The sequence below is a fragment of the Somniosus microcephalus genome, chromosome 17 (genome assembly GCF_052327205.1).
Source record: "Somniosus microcephalus isolate GS21.2 chromosome 17, FLI_Smic_1.0, whole genome shotgun sequence".
Taxonomy (NCBI): domain Eukaryota; kingdom Metazoa; phylum Chordata; class Chondrichthyes; order Squaliformes; family Somniosidae; genus Somniosus; species Somniosus microcephalus.
This window is the reverse complement of record NC_141003.1, coordinates 44,678,119-44,702,114: the sequence shown is the minus strand read 5'-3', so window position 1 is coordinate 44,702,114 and position 23,996 is coordinate 44,678,119. Positions and strand designations below refer to the sequence as shown.

The window sequence follows — 23,996 nt, the reverse complement described above, 5'->3', positions numbered from 1 at the left end:
ACATACAAGTTTGGGAACCTTTCCTGAATCTCCAATTGTTGTGTTCTGTTGCTTTTGCAATGCAGTGTCCACTCCAGTGTGACTATTTAAAGAAATATAATTATGGTGGTCCTGCTTGGGTTTTTTTTTTCAAAAATATATATTTGCACCTGACTCCAATGAGTGACGTGTCCAAAAAGATCTTTCAATGTTTTTTCAAAAATTCTCACCCTCGGCTTTTCACACCGGAAAAGAAATGCACTTGTATTTGTCAATTGTTGTGTGAAGTTATTTTCTTCCCAGATGCTCACATAAACCACTGTAGCAGAAATGCAAAATGCACACCAACAGATATAGATAGGATGTTGACCGCTTATTCAGCAACAGTGACTTGTGGCACAGTGTGGCACTGTCGTGTATCGATTGCGAGTTTGACACCAGTCAATACGGTAATGTAATGTGCATTGCATTATGGGAATTACCCGGGAAAACGGCAGTTGGCCATTTTACGCAATAAAGTGAACATCGCAGTTATAAGCCTGTCTGCCTGACTCTGATTTAATTCGACGTATCTACATGATTGATTGAACGCATTAAAGCATAGATACAACATTGGCGACGAGGATAACGAATGGAATCATTTTAGGTAGGTAGTTGCCCAAGTTTTAGTTAGCTAGGATGGAGAAGACCGGCATTCAAAATTTTGCATGCTTCGCCAAGCCAGCCACGTTGGGTCCAAGATGGACGAGGTGGTTAACGTCTTTTGAGCTTTATGCCGACGGCAAAGGACTCATTATCGACAATACCTCTACAGGTGCCACAAAGCAGAGGAGAAGAGCTCTACTTCTAAACCTAGTAGGACCAGATGTCCAGGATATCTTTTCAACTCTACTGGACACAGGAGAGCCAGCAGACTACACGGCGGCGGTTAGTGCTTTGAATCACTACTTCGTGCCCCAGGTCAACGCAGCATTTGCTAGACAGACTTTTCATAAGTTGTCCCAGAAGACAGGTGAGACTGTGCAACAATTTGCTACTCGCTTGCGGCAGGCTGCTAAAGACTGTGCTTTTGGGGGGGATGCGGATAATCAAATAAGAGACGCTATCCTGAGTAGGTGCACGTCAGCCTATGTGCGGAGGAAATTGCTAGAGGAAGGGCAAGGTCTAACGCTCGCCCGCACGTTGCAGCTGGCCTCACAATGTGAAAATGTCGAGGAGCAGATGTCAGCCATGTCATGTACAGAGAAGGCGGAGACAGATACTGTTCGTCGTGTTACACAGAAAAGAGGGTATTATGCGAAAAGCTCGACAGGGAAATGGCGATAGGAACGAAAGGAAATGTTACAGATGTGGACACACAGACCACATGGGTAGAGATCTGAAATGCCCAGCACGTGGACAGACGTGTCATAAGTACAAGGGAAAGGATCATTTCTCCAAAGTATGCCGCACAAAGGGTACAAAGAAACACAGTGTGAACAATGTAGAGGAACAAAATGACTTTGCATTTGCTGTTACTGGAAATAATGTGACAGAGAGACTTACCTTTTGTGTGGGGGGAGTAAACCTGAGAATGTTAATTGATTCGGGTGCAACTAGTAATGTGATAGATGAGAATACATGGGAAGGATTAAAGCCAGAACACATTAAGTGTCAGTCACATGTCCCTAAGACAGAGAGAAAGTTATTCTCTTATGCTTCTAGCCAACCACTGTCAGTTAAAGGTGTATTCACATGTGGGATTACAATAGGTAAGAGAACTGAGCAGGCGGAGTTCATTGTGGTTGAAGGCCATGGCGAGCCGTTGCTAGGAAGGGAGACAGCCATGAAACTGGGAGTTTTAAAAATAGGCGCAGATGTCTCAGCTGTGGTAGATGTAAGACAGCTACTAGAACAGTGGTATCCAAAGGTGTTCCAGGGAGTAGGAAGGCTGAACACAAAACAGATCAGTTTGTATATCGACCCACAAGTGAAGCCTGTGGCCCAGCCACTCAGGCGTATACCATTCAACTTAAGGGGGGCAGTAGAGGCCAAAATAAAACAATTGAGGGACATGGACATTATTGAACCTGTAACTGGTCCCACCCCATGGGTAAATCCTGTGGTTATTGTACCAAAAGCAGATAAGGATCTAAAGTTATGCCTAGACATGAGACGAGCAAACCAGGCAATAGTGAGGGAATGATATCCAATCCCCACCGTTGATGAGATACTCCAAGGTATGAATGGCTCGACGGTGTTTAGTAAGCTAGACTTGAAATGGGGTTATCACCAGCTAGAACTGACCCCTGAGTCATGAGAAATCACAACGTTTGCAGTACATAACAGAGTATACAGGTACAAGAGGCTGATATTCAGTGTATCCTCAGCTAGTGAGCAATATCAGCACGAGATAGCTAATGCCTTAGCTGGAATAGAGGGTGTTGAAAACATCTCAGACGACATTATCGTGCATGCACACGACCAGGAAACGCACGACAGACGCCTGCACGCTGTCATGACCAGACTAATGGAAAGTGGACTGACACTAAACTCAGAGAAGTGCCAATTCAACATGGACCGATTGATTTTCATGGGAATCCTGTTGTCTGAAAAGGGCATCGGACCAACAGCAGAGAGAGTGCGAGTGGTGGCAGAAGCTCGGGAACCAGAGAATGCTACAGAGGTGAGGAGTTTCTTGGGACTCGATGGGTACAGTAGCAGATTCATCCCGCAGTTTGCAACACTATCAGAGCCACTGTGACGCCTGACGAGAAAAGACACACCATTTAAATTTGGATCACAACAGAGACAGTCATTCAGTGCACTCAAGGAAGAGTTGGCCAGAGCCGGCACTTTAGCATATTTTGATAAGGACGCACCAACCAAGGTGATAGCAGATGCCAGTCCTGTAGGTTTAGGCACAGTACTAGTTCAGGACCAACAGGGACAAGAGGTGCCAATATGCTATGTAAGTCGTAGTTTAACAGACTGTGAGAGGAAATACTCTCAAACAGAGAGAGAGCTTGTGAGAGGCTGCATCCATATGTGTATGGCCGAAAATTTAACTTGGTAACTGACCATAAGCCATTACAAGTGATATACGGCCCACACTCTAAACCCTGTGCCCGTATAGAGAGATGGGTACTTAGATTACAGCCGTATGATTTTAAGGTGATACACATTCCAGGCAAGCAAAACATTGCAGACCCACTGTCACGATTGCTGGGGGAGACAGCAAAACAGGAGAGACATTCTCATGGCTCAGATGAATACGTGAGATTTGTAGCTGTGAGTGCGACACCAAAAGCACTCACTACTAGAGAGGTGGAGGAAGCCTCTGCTACCGACCCAGAGCTGATTGAGGTACAGAAGGCAATCACAAACGGACATTTTGAGAACTGTAAAGATTATGCAGCAATTGCAAATGAGCTGTGCGTAGTGGGGTACCTAGTTCTTCGGGGAACATGCATTGTGCTACCCATAGTGTTACACGCACGAGCCCTGGTGTTAGCACATGAAGGACACTTGGGAATAGTTGGAACAAAGCAACATCTTAGAACCAAGGTTTGGTGGCCTGGCATGGACAAGGCAGCTGAAAAACACTGTAAAGCGTGCCACGGCGGTCAGATAGTAGCCAGACCCGACCCACCTGAACCGTTGAGACCAACACCATTACCGGAGGGCCCCTGGCAGGATGTAGCTATAAACTTACTGGGACCCTTGCCATCCAACCACTCCATTCTTGTGGTAGTTGATTATTATAATCGCGACTATGAATACGACATCATGACCTCCACAACAACAGAGAAGGTTATTGATAGTTTAGAGTCAATCTTCAGCCGTCACGGTTTGCCAATCACCTGCAAATCTGATAATGGTCCCCAATTCAGATCTGAATTATTCAAAGAATACTGTGAAAACAACGGGATCAAACACCTGAAAACAACAGCAAAATGGGCTCAGGCTAACGGAGAAGTCGAGCGCCAGAATGCATCGCTGATGAAGAGAATCAGAATTGCTCAGTCAGAAGGACTAGATTGGAAACGTGAACTTAGAAAATATGTGACTGTTTACAGGAGCATTGACCATGCCACGACAGGAAAGAGCCCGGCAGAGCTGCTCTTTAAATGGAAAATGAGAGGAAAGCTGCCAGACATCACAGAGTCGCGCGCAGACATGGAAATACGTGACCGGGATGCAGAACAAAAAGGCAAGTCCAAACTGTACGCAGATGAACAGCAGAGAACACAATACTCAGAGGTGGAAGTTGGTGACACGGTGCTGGTATGGCAGGACAAAGTGGGCAAGTTCACCACTCCTTTTAATGCCACACCCCACAAAGTTTTGAGTAAAACAGGGAGTCAAGTAGTAGTAGACTCTCCAGACGGAGCATGCTACTTGAGAAACACTACGTTTGTGAAGAAATACAGAACCAATGGGCCAAAGGAGACACTCCATGAGCAGGAGGAAACACAAGGGACTGAGGACAGTATAGTAGACCCTGACACACATACCACTGTGACACAGGCAATACCCACTGACACCAACATGTCAGACATACCCAATACAGCCAGACCTCAAAGGGTTAAAAGAAAACCCCAAAGACTGTCTGATTATGTCACAACATAAACTGTGCGAGAACTGCATGGGTGATGTTAAATGTTTAAACCTGGGAATTATTTAGTTGTGTGGTAAGACACAAGTTTGTGAAAAATTTATAAACCAAATAAGTTATGCAGTGTTATTGTAAGCAACTGTTTGTAAACTGCAAGTTTGTTTCCAAGGAAAAGGGGGATGTCGTGTATTGATTGCGAGTTTGACACCAGTCAATACGGTAATGTAATGTGCATTGCATTATGGGAATTACCCGGGAAAACGGCAGTCGGCCATTTTACGCAATAAAGTGAACATCGCCTGTCTGCCTGACTCTGATTTAATTCGACGTATCTACATGCTTGATTGAATGCATTAAAGCATAGATACAACAGGCACCATGGGCACTGGCACACCGACAAAAAATAAAATTCAGCCCTCTATTTAAAGACCGATGTTAGCAATTTAACATCAAATCGCTACCTCTACAGGTCCCATGGTTAACAGTAAATGCCCCATTGGCTCAAAGTATGGGGCATTTTGGCCCTCCAGTTTTCCTCTTTTCAATCTTTTCTGAAAGTGGTAAAACTATTACTGTTGGTGGGTTATTCAGCCACTGGAACCATCACAAGTAAGCCTATTCCTGTCCAACCCAACATCAACACACACTTCCAGTGAATGGTGTTCAGGGCTGGGAACTCATAAGTGATCTATAGAGATAGAAGTAAGTGTGAATAGCTGTATTTTCTTTTAAAATATGCTTGGAAAACAAAAAGATTGTCCGGGACTCTTGCTATGCCAAACACACTTAAATATAAATGTACAAAAGCAAAATACTGCGGATGCTAGAAATCTGCAATAAAAACAGAAAATGCTGGAAATACTCAGCAGGTCAGGCAGCATCTGTGGAGAGAGAAACAGAGTTAACGTTTCAGGTCGATGACCCTCTGGCAGAACCCACAGAGTTCTGACGAAGGGTCATCGACCTGAAACGTTAACTCTGTTTCTCTCTCCATAAATATAAATGTATCTGGCTATTATATTGCTCCAATGCCAATTCTTTCTTTTGGGTAAAGTGAGCCCAACCAAAATGAGACCAGTCTCTCCCCTGACTGCCCCACCATCTTTATGAAGCTTAAATAGCAGCTCTTTCATGTTGTTACTGTATAGAAATATGCTCATAGCTTGTGTTTGAGTGAACTATCCATTCACTCCATTAACAGCCCTGGAAATGTATATGGGTTATCACAGATAATGTTCGTAATGCTGTGCCCAGTGGAACATATTGCCCCTAAAATGTTGAGTGCTTTAAAAATGAATTAAACTGAAAAAAGCTACATAAGTATTTAGGATATTCAAGCTAGCCACATTGAAGTAAATAAATTAAAATGGACTAATAAGTGACAATGCAAGGAAGAGGTATTGACATTTGGTAAAATGTAAGTGGCTTGTAGACTCTTTTCCAAGCTTGTAAACAGAGGAGTACACAGGGATATGATTGGCAACGTGACTAGATCTGTTGACTGCAGGCCACCTGGCCTCCAGTCTAGTTTGATCACCCATCTGTCAATAGTTATACGTTAGTGGTCTGCACTTCCATTTTAATTGTTCCTGAAAGTAAAGGTTTGTTCTGGCTAAAGTAAAAAGGCTTGCCCGTAGAGAACGAATGGTTCAAGAGCTTTGAACAGACAAGTGGAATCAAAGCCTTATCAATGAAGGCTGCAGTACGCTGAGGTTTTTGAAAACTTACATAGAAGGGAGAAACTAATCGATACTGAATCAGGCTTCAGACCACCTAAGGAATATCTGAATTTTTAATTCTAATTTTAAATAAATAAAGTTGCTTCACTTACTTTGCAATGTGTATGCAAATCATTTATAATTCAGATTAATTTAATGTGACTAAAGCCTTATTTTTAATTCATTCTGAAGATATGGGCGTCACTAGCAAGGCCAGCATTTATTGCCCATCCCTAGTTGCCCTTGAGAAGGTGGTGGTGAGCCACCTTCTTGAACCGCTGCAGTCCGTGTGGTGATGGTACTCCCACAGAGCTGTTAGGGAGGGAGTTCCAGGATTTTGACCCAGCAACGATGAAGGATCGGCGATACATTTCCAAATCAGGATGGTGTGTGACTTGGAGGGGAACTCAGAGGTGGTGGGGTTCCCATGCACCTGCTGCCCTTGTCCTTCTAGGTAGCAGAGGTCCGTTCATATATAGCATGAACCTATTTTCATCTTGCAACACCTTAGCATACTGAAATACAAAGTGCTGGCGGTAAAAAGCAGAACAGTCAGCATATAAAGGAAAAAGATATGTTAATGCTTCTCACTGTGACCCTTCGTCAGAACTGTTTTGATGATAGCCACACCTGAATTGTTAACCTTTCAGATTGACCTACTGTACATATCTGGCAGCTTCTAATTTTATTTCAGATTTTCAGCACTCTCTTTGTGCCTCAGCATATTGAACCGTACATTATTACTTCCCTGTGCCTCCTGTTGGAAAGGGTTTGGAGAAATCCAAGTGCAGTGCATCAAAAAACTACATTACTTAACAAATCAGTGAAGCACCTACACAAAATGAGAAGAACCTGTGGCTATAATCCCTGTTTGATTAACTTGCCCGTCACAGAAGCCAGCCTTTAATTTATATCAATTTGCAGTAATCTTTACGACAAAATGCAACTTCACTCACAGGCACCATTGACAGCAAAATGAATTCCTGAAGCAGGCTGCTGCCCTGTGACAGATTTCTTGCTCTCAGTAACAACAAGGAGGGCTGAACACTTTCTGCATGCTTTAATGGGTTGTGCGACTAGATGGATTGTGGGGGTTAATGATGTATGTCCTGACTCTCTACAGTAACAGTGGCAAGCGTCTTTTTCCTGATTACAAAGAATACAACATTTCAAGGTCACTCGCTGCTGAGATCTACAATTTAGTTATTGTTTTGAACAAAATGCAACAAAAATGGAAATTCACTTCCCCTTTAATAATGGTGACTATATTCAAATTGCTAACCTTATTCTACAAATCATAAACCTATGAAAATTATAGAATTGAAGGCTTATGTGGCTTCCTTGTGCAGGTTTTTGAAAATGTTGTTGGTATTTTGATACTCAGAACAAGAGAAATTGTACCCTTTGTAGCTGATGACTGTTATCAGACATTATGAAGACTAGGAACAATATTAGTCGCTTCAGTCATTTCCTTAAATATTCAGCTTTAGAAGTAACTAGCCGAGAAATTCATTCGCACCCGAAAACAGGCACGGGGATCCCAATGCACTCGCAACCCTCGCCTGTTCAGAGGACTGCAGGCACTGCGCAAACTTCGTGCTGCAAGCTAATTTACATGATTGAAGCGTTCAGTCCAGCGCTGAACACACAGCTGAATGGCTGAACGCCCAGCAGGGGGCCCAAGTTCTTGCAAGGCTAGCACCAATTACAACTAACCTGCACTACTTAAAGGGAGTCTGCACCTCTTAAAGGGGAGGTGTCTTCTGCTTCCAACAGGTGACTGAAGTGGCTGAGAATGCACCACTTGCTTCCCCTCCCCCGCTCACTCACCACAACCCTCCCCTTGTGCCTTGCTCATTTCAGACACCCTAGAAATCAAGCCTACCCAGCCAGTGCTTCAACACGAGGAAGAGGAGAGTGAAGAAGAAGAAACAACACCGTCACTTGATTTCACACTCGCCACCAGCTCAGATACTGACACTCCGCATACTTTAGAGGATAGGTTAGATGCGGGATCTGCACGTGGTGAGACACCGGGCACGAGTGGGCTGCAGCCAGGGCAGGGGGAAAAGGGTAGCACAGGTGCCAGCTTCCCAGAGCGCGAGGTCGCACACGGGTTCTGCTGCACAGGATTCAGATAAAGACTTTGATGTGCCAGACTACAGAAGAATGCTGTTGGGTATGCATAATGAAATGCTTGGTGCATTGGCAGGCCTGCCAGAAAGCCTGAATGCAATGTCAAGGAGCATGGAGGAGTCCAGCTCTAGCCTTGTGCAGAGCTTGGAGCCCATCCTATCCAGCGTGGAAGGGGTGGGCAGATCCATTGATGCACTTGTGGAGCAAACATCATGCTGTGTCGGATGGCCGAAGTCTCAGCTTCCATTACAGCACAAGCAGAAGCCACCCAACGTCTGAGTGTTGTAATGGGAGCTCAGACTGAAGTCATGCAAGCATAACTTGCTGCTACGCAAGCACAGACTGCTGCCATCATTGCTGGGTTTACCAGTGTTGAAAGGGGCTTGCAGGGTGTCACAGCAGTCAGTACTCCAGCAGGTAAATAGGATTGCTGAGGTACTGCCCCAGGGGAGTAGCAATGGATCTGTGGAGGTCGAACCTGCTGTTCTCTCTAAGGATGACAGCATTCGTCCTCCCACCACTGCCACTCCACCAGTGCCCTTGCTGTTGCCTGTCAGCCAGCCAGCCCAGACTGCTGCTGTCCATGCCAAGGTGGTGCAGTCCAAACCCAGCCATGCTAGGCCCACAGCTGCTAGAGGTCATCCTGCAAGTCCATCTGCAGTCTCCCCCACTGAAAGTCAGCAGCCTTCCACCAGCCATGCTGCAGCCCCTAGGGTAGCACTGCGTAGAAGTACTAGGATAGGCAAAGGCACACGCAAGACAGGCACTAATGGATTGCACAAGGGTGATTAGTTGATTTGTTGATGTAATATTGGATGGATAGATGTATAAAGTTGGAATTGAATGCTTGTTTTGTGTTGGCTTTTATTTCAGCATTGTGACCAAGAGGACGCTGTGATTGTCAGTATCAGAGAGAAAATAAGGTGTGGGACCAATATTGAATGGGGAATTGGAGTTGTGTTCACTGGTACAGCAGGCAGATGATTCGATCCCGGATATCTCAGCCAGAAAGGGGCTGTCTGGGTTACCTCCATCCTACCACTTCCTCCTCCTCCTCCGCTTCCTCCCTGCTCCTGAGCTGGTGGCCATATCCCTGGTGGCAATGGCTGTGCCCTCATGATGGTCAAGTTGTGGAGGATACAGCAGACCACCACGAGTTGGGACGCATGCTCCAGTGAGTACTGTAGGGCTCCTCCAGAGCAGTTCAGGCAGCGGCACCGTTGCTTCAGCACCCCAATGATCTGCTATATGATGTTTCATGTGGCAGCATGGCTCTCATACGCATGCTGGCCACATGTGGTTGGATTGCGGAGTGGAGTCATGAGCCAGGTGGTCAAAGGATAGCCCTTGTCGCCCAGCAGCCACCCACTGGTTTGTCTTGGTGGCTCAAAGACTGAGGGAAGAGCGGACTGGAACAGAATAAAGGCATCATGACTTCTGCCAGGCTACTGGACATTCACCATCATGATGTGTTCAGCATGGTCGCACACCAACCGCATATTCAGCGAATGGAAACCTTTGCGGTTGGTGAACATCTCAGCATTTAGAAGCGACGCCCGCAAAGCCACGTGCGTGCAGTCAATGGTGCCCTGCACCATGGGGAAGTCCGCTATCTTGGCAAAGCCACGTGCACGCGCCGCCTGCTTCTCCTTGGTCAGAAAGAAGACATTGAAGTCCCCTTTTCTGACATAAGCAGCTTCTGTCACCTCTCTTATGCAGCAGTGGACAGCGAACTGCGAGATGTTACAGAAGTTGCCTGCTTCAGCCTAGAAGGATCCTGGTGTGAAGAAATTCAGGGCCACGGTCACCTTCACAGCCACTGGAAGCGCTGTCACTGCCCTGGTGTGAGGCTGCAGGTCTGGTTGCAAGAGGTGGTAGAGTTCTGTGAGCAACTCCTTCATAAAATGCAGACGCCTCACACACTGCTCCTGGCTCAGGCTGAGGTAAGAGAATTGCTCCCGGCAGACCCGAGGTGGGTAAGGCCTCCTGCTGAGGGCCCTGCTCCTCCTTCCTCTGCAAGCAACTTGTTCTCTTCTTCGCCGCCTCTGCTCCATCTCTCTGTCATGCTGCAGGCCAAGGGGGATGACAATGAGAGCACCCATGACTGGGAGCAAGTGGTCTGACCAGAACCTTTGAAATCAGAACCAAGGCCTTTTCCACTTGCAGCACCACTCCCTGTCACCTCACCAATTTGAAACAACTCTAGAAAGCTCCAACCACTTCCACAAACTTCCACAGAGCCAGTAGAAATTAATCAGCAACTGACCCGAGTGGTTGATGATCCCTTTAAAATATCACTGGCAAGGGGTCGTTGCTGCTGCTGAACGCATGTTCAGCTGTGCGAGGTTAACACAGGGCATTACTTCCAGCATTGAGGATGCAAATGACAGCGCTGGCGTCAAATCAGCACAATCTGCTTACTCTACATATTTCTGCCGCTGCTCCCAGTGCCGACCCTACTGTCCTCACCAAGGTGGTGGCCCGCACCAGAATTGTATGCGCGCTGCTCGAACCAAAATGACACATGTAACGCCCAAACAAGGGCACTATGCAATCAAATTTTGAGGCCCTTTTGTTTGCTACTCCATCCCATATTTCATCTTTGCTTACTCTATCATTCACTTCTCTCTAAACAAGTTATGATGATCTGGAATGCACTATCTGAAAGGGCAGTGCAAGCAGATTTAATAGTAACTTTCAAAAGGTAATTGGATATATACCTGAAAAGGGTTTTCACTGTGTCCGAGATGAAAGGCTTCATAACAAACAGGTACAAAAATGGTATATTTATTTATTTTGTTTCCCCCCAATTCCCAATATTTTTGCATCAATTTTTGTGATCATGAGGTGAGAATTGTCAGTTCTAGAGAATAAAAAACATTCTCACTTTTAATACCCAGTGTCAGCATCAAACACTTGTAGGCCAGTTATAACACAAGTTAAACAGAGTAAAGCTTACCCAACTCTACTCACCCATGTGCCTTAGTCGCAACTTTAGAAGGCCACTCCTATTTCACAATTGCAACATGTTCCCATGCTAACCATTCTTGGGGCCTCTCTGCGTGTGACCGTTAGTATGGTAGCTTTGTGCTGTGGATTCATGTCCAGTGGAAACTAGGTTGAAATTGCCCAAATATATTTCATGTCCTATCCTTATGGTCAACAGAGAAGAGAGGTTTTCAATTAGTCTGTACTGGCCCCAGAGGTTAAAAGCTAGCGCTATAAACCCCAGTGTAATCCATTTACCCCACTGTGTGTATGGGGAGAATTTTTCGGGAGGTCAGTGGCCGTGTTTAGTGTTGGGTCGGGTGGGAAATTTTTTATTGACAGCGGGTAGTTTCCCAGATGTTGGGTCTGTCATCACTGAACAGACCCGACACCAAGCTGTGGGGGAGGCAATTTAGGTGATTAAGAGCTTGTTAACAGTCACTTAAAAACTATTTTGAGCTCACCTTTAAATTTTACGAGGTCGCCCACGGGTTCCACACTGCTCGGGGATCACTTCAACTCAGCAGGTCGGGAGTTGTGTCACCACGAAATCATCTCTTTACACGACAGCTGCAAATGTGCTATAAAAGCTCCCATCTCACAGCTGTTCACTTTCCAAGCTCAGAAGCTGTTGCTTACTGCATTTGGAAGACAGACTGAGCTTTATGCAGGTTGCAAGTGTTTGAAATAAATTCTGTATTCAGTGTCACCTCATCGGAACAACCTCTCTTATCATTGAAAGATCGCTTCTGTCAACTTAAGTTGACCTGCCATCTATTACATCACCATCGGTGCCCCTGAAACTATTTCACCTTGGTCCTCATAATCCCACCACGATCAGCCCCAACACCAGCAGCACCAGGCACACCCGCAGCACCAACAACAACACCAAACTTCTTCACAATCAACTGATGCTGCACAGGACAGGGGACATCAGCACCGGAGCACATTGCTGGCCGGGAGGCCAGGGATGCCCTCACCCCGGCCAGATTTACTTCTCTTGATGCTGTACACCCTGGCTGCCACATGATGCACCATGTTGGCACCACCCTACACCAACTCCATAAAGCATCTCTACAATGCCCAAGCCATTCCTTTCACACTCATCACCATTGTGGGGGATACCGTTATGTCTCACCATTCACTGCAACTCAGTAAGCCACTTCCAAAGGTGCACACAAACCTGTCCAAGAATGCAAAGTGTTGAAAATAAAGATTTCAATGTTTGACAGCATATTAACAGAAACTTCACATGAACATTGGCTAAAACACATGAGTGCCTACCCTTGTGTGTTGTTAGTTTGTATGATTGGACTAGGATGAGGATGACTGTCAGGGGTAGCTATTGAGATGGAGAAGTAATAATATAGATAGAGAGGGATGATTGGAGGTGCAAGGCAAGTTGGTGTGAGTAAGGATGTGCAGGAGTAGGGTAGGGAAGGCAGAGTGAGGGGGATGTGATGAGTGGCACAGCAGGATGAGGTTGAGTGTGGCTTTGCAGTAATGTTTTGTGATCTACTGTGATTATTTGCACCACTGCAGCCTGGTCCTCCTGACGACATCCCTGCTTGTGTCCTCCTGTGCAATGTGCAACCAGGCTGTGTTGATCTCCTGGAGTGGTCTCTTGCATCCATGTGAAGGGAAGAGGGCCTCCCTTCCTGCTGTGACTTCCTCCATAAGCATATGGAGGGTTTCATGGGAGAGCCTGGGTGCAGCCGTGTACCTCTGTGCAGTGCTTGTCAGGGTTTGCTGCACCTCAATGCTGTAGAACACTGACAGCACAACTGTCAAACTCAATTTGCGCATGGTCCCTTTAAGGAAACTAGCTGATGATGCGTCATCAAATGACATCATCAGTCCCGCTTCCTTCAGTTGGCCGGCAAACATGCTGGGCAGGTTAATTTGCCAATTCAACATAAAATCACTTTGAACAGCGGGCTGGAGCCAGCAGCGGGGTCGCAACCTGCCACCGACCGCACCGGACCCGCCAAGGTAGGGGAAATCGTGGCCCATGTTTCTCCTCATCTACTGTCCCAGTGACTTATTACTGATAATCACATTAAATACTCTTTCCTCTTGAAGTCTAATCAGTAATTCAGTAATATTTTGCATTTATACTGGTGAACATCCAAAGAGAGAAAAAGACTATTCCATTGGCTTACCCTATCCATGCTTCCTTTTAGTAAAAGGTAACCTTTTAAACTGTATCTACAGTACCAGTAGTAGCTGGTGTGAAGTTGGTTTGCGATATCAGTTTTCATCCTTCTCTTGACCCTAATCAACTGCACAACAGGGAATCTACAACTGAGCTATCCTGTCTCCGATGTGCCCTTCTGTTAAAATTGGACATTTATATTGCAAGATAGATGCAGTTAGTCAAACTCAAATACAACCGTGAAGATCAAAAAAACATCACTTTAATAAAATAGTCTCCTATGGCACACAACCTGTCGGAAAAGAGCATAGGAAATTAATTTCTTTTCAACATCGTAAGATTGGTTTTGCCTGTAAGGCCTCACTGGAAGTTTTGTATTACCTTAATACGGATGGTATAAACTAGGCATTAGTCACCCATCTTTGAATTGGATTTCAATCAGAGTATCCACAGGTTATAAAATAAATATTGATGAGGGTTGATATTCGCCCCATCTAAGCTTATTCACCCATTAAACAAAACTTACAGAATCCATTCTTGTCATCTAACTGTACCCTGAATTAATTAATAGTAAACGAGTAATAAGAGGAGGCGTGGGGCTGATTGGGGACCAAAAAGGAGACCTACGCATGGAGGCAGAGGGCATGGCTGAGGTGCTAAATGAGTACTTTGCATCTGTCTTCAGCAAGGAAGTAGATGCTGCCATAGACATAATGAAGGATGAGGTAGAGGAGATACCGGATGGGATAAAAATTGATAAAGAGTGGGTACTAGAAAGGCTGGCTGTACTTAAAATAGATAAATCACCAGGACCAAATGGGATGCATCTTAGGGCGCTGAGGGAAGTGAAGGAAGGAATTGGCCATAATCTTCCAATCCTTCTTAGAATCGGGGGGTGGTGCCAGAGGACTGGAGAATTGCAAATGTTACACCCTTGTTCAAAAAAGGGTGTAAAGATAAACCCAGCAACTACAGGTCAGTCAGTTTAACCTCGGTAGTGGGGAAACTTTTAAAAACAATGATCAGGGACGAAATAAACAGTCACTAGGACAAGTGTGGATTAATTAAGGAAAGCCAACATGGATTTGTTAAAGGCAAATCATGTTTAACCAACTTGATCGAGTTTTTTGATGAGGTGACAGAGAGGGTTGATGAGGGCAATGCGGTTGATGTGGTGTACATGGATTTCCAAAAGGCGTTCGACAAAGTGCCACATAATAGGCTTGCCAGCGAAGTTGAAGCCCATGGAATAAAAGAGACAGTGGCTGCATGGATACGAAATTGGCTAAGTGACAGGAAACAGAGAGTAGTGGTGAACGGTTGTTTTTCAGCCTGGAAGAAGGTATACAGTAGTGTCCCCCAAGGGTTGGTACTAGGACCACTGCTTTTCTTGATATATATTAATGACTTGGATGTGGGTGTACAGGGCACAATTTCAAAATTTGCAGATGACAAAACTTGGAAGTATAGTGAATAGTGAGGAGGATAGTGATAGACTTCAAGAGGACATAGACAGGCTGGAGGAATGGGCAGACATGTGGCAGATGAAATTTAACGCAGAAAAGTGCAAAGTGGTACATTTTGGTAGGAAGAACGAAGAGAGGTAATATAAACTAAAGAGTACAATCTTAAAGGGGGTGCATGAACAGAGAGACCTAGGGGTATATGTGCACAAATCATTGAAGGTTGAGTAAGCAGTTAAAAAAGCATACAGGATCCTGAGCTTCTTGAATAGAGGTATAGAGTACAAAAGCAAGGAAGTTATGATGAACCTGTATAAAACACTGGTTCAGCCCCAACTGGAGTATTGTGTCCAATTCTGGGCACCGCACTTTGGGAAGGATGTGAAGGCCTTAGAGAGGGTGTAGAAAAGATTTATGAGAATGATTCCAGGTTTGAGGGACTTCAGTTACGTGGATGGACTGGAGAAGCTGGGGTTGTTCTCCTTAGAGCAGAGAAGATTGAGAGGAGATTTGATAGAGGTGTTGAAAATCATGAGGGGTCTGGACAGAGTAGATAGAGAGAAACTCATTGGCGGAATGGTCGAGAACCAGAGGACACAGATTTAAGGTGATTGGCAGAAGAACCAAAGACGACATGAGGGAAAACTTTTTTACTCAGCGAGTGGTTAGGATCTGGAATGCAATGCCTGAAATGTGGTGGAGGCAGACTCAATCGTGGCTTTCAAAAGGGAATTGGATAAGTGCCTGAAGGAAAGGGCAGGTGAGTGGGACTAACTGAAGTGCTCTTGCAGAGAGCTGGCATGGGCTCAATGGTCTGAATGGCCTTCTTCCGCCCTGTAACTATTCTATGATTCATCTACGATAAGGTCTTTGCCTCTATAATCCTCCTTAGTAAACATTCCAAGTGTTGATCACTGTTTATGTGAAAACATGTTTTCCAGATATCTGTCTTAAAACGTTTTTCCCACAATTTTAATCTGTGCACCCTTGTTCTACCTCAAAGTAGTACTGTGGATTTACCCTATCTTTCATTAGTCATGTTCTTCTATAAGATCCCTCTCAGTCATCTCCTTTCAAGGCTCTAGTTTCCCCAATTATTACTGAATCCTCCAACACCAAGGATCAGCCTTATGGCTCTTTCCTGCTTCAGCTGTGTAGTTTGAATTTTTCTCTTATTTATTCATGACCAGAACTGAACACAATGCTCAAGGTGTGAACTGTACAGGTTTTGCATGACATCCTTTGAGTTATACATCACTAATTAGAAGACATGAGCTAAGTTTGAGATATTCGTACACCATCAAGCCATTGAGTGCTATTTATACAACTGTTGCTATCAATCATTGAGTGACGTACAGTAACCTACGACTTCACAGAACTGTGTCAAAATAGAAGACAGTCCAGTGGTCTCAGGGTCAAAGTTGGCACTCAGGGTCAAATTTGGCACTCAGGTCAGAGCCATGTCGAACTATTTAGACATTTTTTCAAAACATATCCCCACTTCTGATTGCAATTTAAAATAAGTTTGTATTAATAATCGAATGAGTATTTATTCAGTTAAATAAGCTATAACAATTACTTACATTTATATAGCACTTTCAACATAGACAAATACTTCAGAGGTGTCTACAAAAAATGGATGCTGGGCCAAAGGAGGAGCTTTATAATAGAGGCATAAGGGGAAAAAAGGACACTGAGACAAAGAAGGAAAGATTAGGAGGTGACTAAAAACCTGGTTAAAGATGTGGGTTTTAAGGAAGGTTTTAAAGGAGGAGAGAAAGGTGGAAAAGTGGAGGATGTAAGGAGGCATTTCCAGAAGGTGGGGCCTTGGCATACGCAGGCACATCCACCAATGGTGGGGGTGCGCAGGGAGGCACAAGAGGCCTGACTCAGATGAATGGAGAGTTCTGGGGGAATGTGGGGCTGGAGGAGGTGGCAGTGATAGAGAGCAACAAGGCCATGAAGGCATTTAAACATGAGGATGAGAATGTTGATTGGAAGCACTGGGGTCTAGGAGCCAATGTCAATCAACAGGAAAGGGGTAATAAAAACAGAAAATGCTGCAAATACTGTGGAGAGAGAAACAGAGTTAACATTTCAGGTCGATGACCTTTCGTCAGATTTCCAGCATATGCAGTATTTTGCTTTTGAACGAGAACGGGGTGATGAGTGCGGGATAGGATACAGACAGCAGGTTTGGTGGGAGATGAAGGTTACGGAAGGTGGATGATGGGAGGCTGGCCGTAAAAGCACGGGAATAATCAAATCTGGAGGTGACAATAGCACAGTGGAGTGTTTCAGCAGCAGATGTGTTACGGCAGGGGCAGAGGCAGATGATGTTACAAAGATGGAAGTAGATGGACTTTGTGATGGAGAGGGTATGGATTTAGAAACTTAGCTCAGGGCCGAATAGGACAGCGAGGTTGCGAACAATCTGCTTCAGTTTGAGACTGAGGGAGATTAAATCATTGCTAAGGTCACAAAGTTCGTAGCAGGGGCTTAAGGCAGTGGCTTCAGTCTTTCGAATGCTAAGTGTCAGCCTTAAGCTCATTGGTAGCTTTCTCACCTCTGAGTCAGAAGGTCATGGCTCAATCTTCACTCCAGAGACTCGAGTACATAATCCAGGCCAACACTTCAGTGTGGTACTGAGGGAGTGCTGCACTGTCGCAGGTGCCGTCTGTTGGATGAGATGTTAAACCAAGGCCCTGCCTGTCCTCTCTGGTGGATGTAAAAGTTCCCATGGCACTATTTGAAGAAAAGCAGGAGATCGCCAAATGCCCGAGCTAATATTTATCCCTCAAGCAACATCACTAAAACAGATTATCTGCTCATATATCTCATTGTTGTTGCGGGAAGTTGCTGAGCGGCATTTCCCGACATTACAACAATGAGTACACTTCAAAATTATTTAATTGGTTATAAAGTGCTTTGGGACGTTCTGAGATCATGAAGAGGTGCTATATAAAAGCAAGTCCTTTCCTATAGCCAAAAGAAATTGCAGCTCATGCAAGGCTGAGTGTTAGACAAGAAGTCTGACAACACAGAGGCAGTGGAGGGATCAAGAGAGATGGTGGAGAGGTAGGGCTGGGTGTCATCAGCATACATGTGAAAGCTAACTCCATGTCTGCAAATGATGTCACCAAGGGGCAAAATGTAGATGAGGAAGAGGATGGAGCCAAGGATAGATCTTTGGCGGGCTCTGAAGATATGCTGCAGAGGCAGGAAGATGTCATCATATTAATGATTTTGGTACTAAAATATTTTCTTGTGCTATTTGTTAGTTTATTTACTTACAGTAATCAAAACCTTTTAAAGCCCAGCTGTCAGTGCTTGCCCATAGGAACAAAGACAATATACAACATATGAATCCATATGTGCTTAGAGTTCACAGCACAAAATCTAACCAGCATTGACAAAACTAATATTAATTTATTTTGATTATGGTGTGACAACCACAAGTGCAACAAATGAGCAAATGTGCCTGATTATATAATCTGTTATCTTCGACATCTAGAACTTTTAAGGAATATTTTGTGTGAATTCTAAAAAATCTAATGAAAGTCAATGAGTAACAACATATCCTGGGAGACCAATGAGATGACATGAAAGGTTATATCTAGGTTACAGACCTGCTGTGATACAACATCAATATCTACATTTGCCAAACTAATTATTTAAGCAACAAACATTGCAAGCCTCACGGTTGAGGAATTAAAAACCTCTGCGGAGAAGACACTGTCATTTATCCATGCCTGAAGGGGACTTGGAGAAAATGGGATCGCTACTGCGGTGAAATGTGAGGATTTTTAATTGCATGTACGAGTGACAACACCTTTGTGCAAAATGTATCCATCAGCACTTTGTGGAAGGAGAACCTGATCAAGGATCCATTTAGGCATGTACGAATAATCCTTTCCTCGATCATAAGGTGAAGCAGGAAGCCTGAAAGTAATGTATTTTTATTTGGGGAGCTGCTAAAGATGTTACAGTCACTGCCGCTCAGCAGAGCGCACTGGCATAAATATTCATCAGCAGTGACAGAGGCCAGAGAAACGTCCCCGGTCTAAGCAGGCACAGGAATTCATTCCAAAAACATTATAGAAAATGGTCACCATTATAAAGTCAAACAGAGGTTTCAACCCAGAGCCTCCATGAGGTGGCTGAAATAAATGTTGGCATTTTTTGTTGTCAAGGAGAAATCAGCTTCCTCTTGCATAGGTCCAAGGTCTGCCAACCACAATGCAAAAGCACAGCTGAAATGGCAAGGAATCATCATTGAGTCACAGCAAAAGCAATTTACAAGTCGATGAATTTGCATACAGACGCACCAAGTGTAAATGAGCAAAACGTGAAGGTACCTAATAAGCTATTTTATCATGCCTAGATTACACCCTTTTTCAATATTTTTTTTGATAAAGCAAGCAGTTTGTTTTATGTTGTAATGAGCCTAATAAGTAATCATGTAAATGATATTGTTCCTGACTACAGCTGCAGTCAAAGCTGTGGGCAGGATGTGTGCAAATCCTTCACTCTTCTCTTGCTGTATTTATCATTCTTCTGACGAAAAAGGAAGTAATTAAAAACTGTTAACTTGACTTAGCAGCATTTTGCCAAATGCCAAAAAAGGAAAGTTTTTGAAAAGAAGATTCTGATAAGCAAAAAAATAATTAGATCTGTAATTCTCCTGAAAAGTTAGAGCAGGTAGCCAATTTAAATCCAGGCAACATTATTACATACAAGGGCAATTTGGCTGATGTGCGTACTGCCCTGCAGCAAATTTTCATAAACTGGATAATAAATAATTGAGTGAGACACATTTCACTGTAGATATTACACAGCAGTACAACAGTTACAGCTTTGTTTTATTATTAGTTAGCAGTAACTATTAAATGGAGGAATAATTGTTCGAATAGTTGCTGATTTTATTTTGGCTTGTTCAAGTTTTAATAATAATTCCAATTGGTGGCTTACTGTCTTTACGAAGATAGCATTTGGACATTTTTTACTGAACCATGGCAGTAATTGTAGTCGGTGTGATTAATTCTATGAAAGAGATGTCTTCAGTGTGAATACAGGCAAATATAGAATCACAACTGAGGAGCAGACAACATTACAGGGGGTAATGGAGTGGGGGGAGACATGGTCTACCTATGTAATATGTATACAACATAAGCATCAGGATCTAATGTCCACTTGACACTGGTCTGTGTCAGTATCATTTTTAATTATTCAGAGGAGCTGCCCCATCACTACTCACCCAAAATTATTAAAGTATTAACTATTAAAATCTTAAAAGATAAGAGAATATCTTATTCTTAGCAGCTTTACATGTTTGAATCAAGTTGTTAAGACTAAAAAAATACCTTTTTAGAAAGAATAGCATGAGACTTATTTTGTAACATGATGCAAGGTGATCTTTTAATACTGTATTATTTTAGTGAATGAATATGCTTTTTAAATAAGTAAAATCAAAATCAATTATTTAAGTTTAAATAGAATCAAAATCACTCTTGGAATAGCAGGAAGGATACACAAGGATGAAAACATTGAGTACTACTATACTAGGTTGCATTAAATACACTCAACAGTGGGAATGGGAGATTCATTTTTACAGATTTCTGCTTCAGTGGTTCTAAAACTCAAGTAATCACAGTGCCAAATCTGAAGAGCATTGCCAATAATGCAATACAATTCATGAGTCTCCTTATATTGCTCAGGAGCTAGAATGCTTCACTAAACGAGTACTTCCTCAATCCACTGACGAGGCAAATGCATTCAAAGCTGTCTGAATGCATCATATGCAGGAACTTGTTAATAAGCTCATAGTGGTCTGTCTGAGGTCATTTTGGGTTCACCGTTTGGTGTCCCTTGATCCCTACTTGCTCAACATATTATTTAACATACAGCATCTTAACTGGTTGATACTAGATTAGTGGGACGTGACAAAGGTACCAATTTTGATGGCACAGCTCAAATTTTGATTCAGAGTAGTGTGATGACATTTCTGGGTAATACCATGATGAGTTAGATCAAAAGAAATCTTGCTGTAACTACCCAAAGATTCAGAGAACATGGTTCAGTGAAAGTGTCCCTCTGGGTTTGTTTACTTACATAACTACTTCACATCATATTTGAAATTCTCAAAAGGCATACATGCAAGGGGGCAGAGAGAGGTACTTCAGGTTGTTTAGTTTTGATTATTTATTAGCTTAGTTTACATGTTCCACAGTTCTTGAAGTGTTATTTCTAGATTACTTAATAGGATGTATTAAAAATAAATTACCCTTCATGAAATCTCTGGAACAGACATCACCAAATGCTGGATAGGTCAACAGTGAATTTATAAGGTTGTAATCTTGCAATACTTTTTGGATGAATGGTGAGGCATACTTAGTCATGATGTCATCCATCTAATTGAACAAGAAACTGTTGGCGTGGAGATAATGGTTTCTATATTTGATGGCAAATAGCAGCAGGCTCTTTCATTTGGTGTAGCAGATTACACAAATTACGTGGAAGCATCAGAATCTGTGCAGAGTTTTGGAACAAGTCTCCATTATTCTTTTCCTGTAGAGATCTGAAACCTGTTTCCATGGTAATCCTTTATCTCTATACTAGATATTTAAAGGGAGCTGGAGAGAATTTGACAGACACTTTGTGATGATCAGGACCAATAAAATAACATTGAACTAAAACTCCCATACACTGAAATAATCATAGTTTGAAGGAAAAAAACCAATTTTTCATGTGTTCGTATATGTAGCACTAGCTGGGGGGGCTCGGCATTGCCAGGGCAGTTTAGAGGGCCGCGCGGTTGATGGCCGGCCACTGCTGCTCCCCCGCTCTGTGTCTCGGGCCGCGCGGTTGACGGCCGCCCGCTGCCGCTCCCCCGCTCTGTGTCTCGGGCCGAGCGGTTGTGAGGCCCGGCCCGAGTGACCCCAACTCACCTCCCGCTCCAGTGGGCCGACGCAGCTGCCCCGCTCGCTGTTGAGGAAAAGCAGGGGAAAAAATGGCGGCGAAGTTTCAGGAAGCTGCAGGATTAGGTCCCGCCCATGACACACCGATTGGTCAAGCATCAGGTCACTGAACTGTAGGATTGGTCAACCATCACGTCAGTCAACACTAACGAGCGGTAGGATTGGTCAACCGCTAATGAGCGGATTTTTGAATGTTTTTTGTATACTGTCCGAACAATTTTTGTCTGACCAAAAAGTAGATATGCCTATGACACTCCCCTGATCATCAGCTTTCTTTTGATATAACATATGTGTAGGTACGCTCTATAACTTTTGAGTGTATAGTGGACAGACAGACAAACAGACAGACACAGACAAACCAACTGCTTTATATATATACTAGCTATTAGCTGAAGTGCCCGGCGGTGCCGAGGCTTTTTCGAGGGCATGTTGTTGTTGGAAGAGAGAGAGAGAGCGACTGGGGGGGAAGAGAGAGAGCGACTGGGGGGAAGAGAGAGCGCGACTGGGGGGAAGAGAGCGACTGGGGGGAAGAGAGAGAGCGGCTGGGGGAAGAGAGGGAGGGGAGGGGAGGGGGGAGGGGAGGGGGGAGGGGAGGGAGGGGAGGGGAGGAGGGAGGGGAGGGAGGGGGGGAGGGGAGGGGGGAGGGGGGGAGGGGAGGGAGGGGGAGAGGGAGGGGGGGAGGGGAGGGCGGGGAAGGGAGGGTGGGGAGGAGGGAAGGGAGGGGGGAAGGGAGGGCGGGGGGAAGGGAGGGTGAGAGGGGAAGGGGCGGGGGAAGAGAGGGCGGAGGGGGGGGAAGGGGAGGGGGGGAAGGGAGGGGGATGGGGGGGAAGGGAGGGTGAGGGCGGGGGCGAGGGAGGGGCGGGGTGGGGGGGGCGTGGGGACCCTCCCGAGGGTCGCGGCCCCCCCCCCCGAGGGTCGCGCCCCCCCCGAGGGTCACGCCCCCCCGAGGGCTGCGCCCCCTCGCCCCCCCGAGGGTCGCGGCCCCCCCCCGAGGTGAAGACCGCCGATTGCGCGTGTAGCAGGAGCTGAGACGCGGCGTCTCTCTCTGGCTCGGCCGGCGGGCCCGGTTGCCAGGGTAACCATGATGCTGACCAAAGCCCCGCCCCCCCCGCCGAGCCAGAGAGAGAGACGCCGCGTCTCAGCTGCTCCTGCTGCGCGCGCGGCCCCCCCCGAGGGTCGCGGGCCCCCCCCGAGGGTCGCGGCCCCCCCCCCGAGGGTCGCGCCCCCCCCGAGGGTTGCGGGCCCCCCCCCTCCGAGGGTCGCGGCCCCCCCCGAGGTGAAGACCGCCGATTGCGGCTGTGCGAGACGGCCGGCGGACCCGGTTGCCAGGGTAACGCTGGACGCTCAGCAAGCCCCCGCCCCCCCGGCCGAGCCAGAGAGACGCCGCGTCTCAGCTCCTGCTGCGCGCGCACCCTAGCGGCGCTGGGCTGAGGCTCAGCCCTCCAGCCTTCGAGTTGGGGCCGGGAGGTGCCTAGCTCGGGCGTGGGTGCAGAGGAGACGCCGAGGCTTCTAGGCCTACCTGGAAAGAAGGGGAAAGGTAGGAAAATTAATGAGATTAGATAAGTTAATTACTTTCCTAAATCTTTTTTTTTTTAAGTATGTGTTTTAAAAGCAACGTTTTTCTTTAAGACGCAGAAAGCGGGAAAAAGAAAGGAAAAGTTTGGAATCAAGATGCGGCGACTCACCTCGGTTCAGAAGGATAAGGCCCGGCCACACACGCACCAATTGGCCCGGCGGCACACGCCAGCAACCCGGCGTACAATTGGTCGAGCTCGAGTCACTCTGTTGCTAATGAGCGGATAATGAGATGCTAATGAGTGGAATGTTAAGGTTTTTGGGATACCGCGGGCGCGATTTTAGCCCGGCCGAAACGTAATACGCTTAAAACCGTCTCGGAAGCGTAAGCTTTCTTTGGAGGTAACGCACGCGTAGGTACGCCCTGTAACTTTTGAGCGCATACCCGACAGACGCACACGCGATGAC

General features: G+C 45.4%; 1 protein-coding gene across 3 annotated transcripts in view; it reads right to left on the bottom strand.

Annotated features, from left to right (window-relative positions):
- Window positions 1–23,996, bottom strand: part of tafa5a (TAFA chemokine like family member 5a) — an 849,608-nt gene that overhangs the window by 270,183 nt on the left and 555,429 nt on the right. The gene's annotated exons all lie outside the window — the stretch shown is intronic.